We start from the raw sequence: 2,500 nt of genomic DNA on the forward strand, positions 1-2,500 counted from the left end.
GCGCCCCTGGGATGGCCGCCACAGGGTCCCAGCCATGTGATGATGGTCATCTTCCGCCACAGAGATAATGGGGCCATGCAAATGCTCCTGAAGAGCTTCACTGATTACAGGAGATGCACGGAGAAGTTCCATCAGTAGTCCATGTTTTGATTGAGCCAATCTCTCACCCAAGATCTCGGACCAAAAATCCAAGGTACCAATTCCAGGAGGATTAATATCAAAAAGTAAGTCTCAAGAAATATAAAAGAAATTTTTGAAAAGCCGGTCAAAAAAATGTTCTAGATCTTCCAGAGCAAGTTTCCTGTTTTGCTGTGCCAGGATTCCTTTAACTTCTAGATACATTTCTTCCTGCGGCTTAGACAGCCACACTTCCCACGATTTCTCCATAGTCCAGAGAGAACAGCCAAACCAAGGCAAGAAGAGAGAGACCCAGAGTGTCCTTTACTCACGAATTTTCAGGGGTCTTCAGAATTTCAGTTATTTCACAGGCGCTGTCTCCAAGGGATCGTTTTGCCCACATTGTCCACCATTTTGCAGCAGGAAATTACTGCAACTTGTATAGACAACGAGGCCCGTGGAAAAGAAATATGGACCGATTCTTGGTAGATGTTTTCAGAGGTGTTTATTTTCCAGCCGCATGGCCGGGGACTGCCGAGGAACTGTAGCAATCACAGGACAACCAGGGTCCTCCCAGGCAGGGGAACACGAAACAACCAATGGGGAACGAGGTTGACCAGGGAGTAGGGAAACCCCGTGCCTCCACCCCAGGGTCCCCCTCCCCCCGGACCCCACGCCAGGGGGGAGGAACCCCAACAGAACTTGACCTGACTGCAGCCACACCACTTTGATCACTCCTTCTGGCTCGGAACCAGCGCCACACTTACTCGACCAGAAGGAACCCCTTCTCTGCAGAAGAGACTCCTTTCCCCCTGCCCCTGGCAATAACTTGAGGTGGTGTAGAATAACCTCTGGGTCTTGCCCATGCCCCCTCCTGGCTACTGCAAAAATTAACCCTGTCCTGGCTGGTACCAGGACATTAGCCATCCCTTATTCTATACCATCTAGTTCATGTCCAGATCCTATACCTTCAACTATACATACACACACATACACACACACACACACACACACACATATATATATATATAAAACTACACATACATACAAGCACAGGTATCATTTCCATAGTTAATGGCCATCCCTCCAAGATGTCTGTTGAGTTCATTTAGTCCATGACTGTGGGTTCTATCTGTCCTGGATGCCTTCCAGAGGAGGAGGGCTGGTGTGCTGTTGGCTGGTTGCAAGCTGCATCAGGAGCTCATGACTGGTGTATCTGAAGCAATTGATCCTCATTGTCCATGGTAGTTATGGCACACAGTGGCAGTGTCATTCAGCAACCAATATTATACAATATTATACAATATTATAGGCGGTTCTCACCCAAAAATCAAATCCCCTTGAAGTACACATCGCCTTTCCCCATCCCTCTGCATTACCCACCAAGCACACCCAGGTTCTTGAGCAAAAACAATCCCTCAGATGGGTTTGCCTTTCCTTGAGGCATGACTAATCCAAACTGTCTTCCCTAATGTACTAGTTTGAAAACAAACCAGTGGGAGGCACCAAGTCAGAATAACAATTTAATGGGAAAGTTAAAGAAAAGGAAAGAAAAAAAAAAAAACTAAAAGAAAACACTGGTTCAAACTGACAGAGTCAAGATACAACCTGAGTCCCTGTTAGGCAGGGTGGTGGTAGCAGTCTGGTAGAATGGTGGCTGCAGTCCTCTGAAGCGGTGATCCTGTAGAAAAAAGGGTCTGCTCTTCCTCAGAAGGTCCAGTGGTGGCTGTGTAGCTCCTGTCCTCTGGAAATCCAGTGGAAAGGCGTTGTCTCTGGTGTTCAGCCTCAGCTTATATCCACGATGGGATGCTTGGTTCCTCCCTCTGGGTGGAGCATCTCACAATGGGGTAATGAGTCATGAGGCCAAGTGTTGATTAGGCTCATTAACAGAAGATAGTCCAGAGGGAGTTATCTATGAGTCATGTGGCAGGACAATGATGGGCCATTAACAGCAAGATAGTCTGGGGGGAGGAGGCAAGGAAACACTGCCCCACCTGGTTTCAACGGCTCATGAGGATGGTGATAGAATACACTGCAACCCAGGACACCTAACACATTTCTCATATGCACCACAGGGGCTTTATCTCCTTCTATGGTATGTGAAGGTTTTGATTGGGCAGGGCCAGCTTGATTGGTAGAGCCTCTAGTGTTAATTAACCAGGTGGCCTTTGCTAAATGTAGATCCCAATGTTTGAATATCCCCCCCCCCCATTGCTTTCAATGTGGTTTTTACCAGTTCATTGTACAGTTCAATTTTCCCAGAGGCTGGTGCATGATATGGAATATGATACACCCACTCAATCCCGAGCTCTCCCGTCCAGGTGTCTATAAGGCTATTTTTGAAATGAGTCCCATTGTCCAACTCAATTCTTTCTGGGGTGCC

Source organism: Corvus moneduloides, chromosome W (assembly GCF_009650955.1).
Source record: "Corvus moneduloides isolate bCorMon1 chromosome W, bCorMon1.pri, whole genome shotgun sequence".
NCBI lineage: Eukaryota > Metazoa > Chordata > Aves > Passeriformes > Corvidae > Corvus > Corvus moneduloides.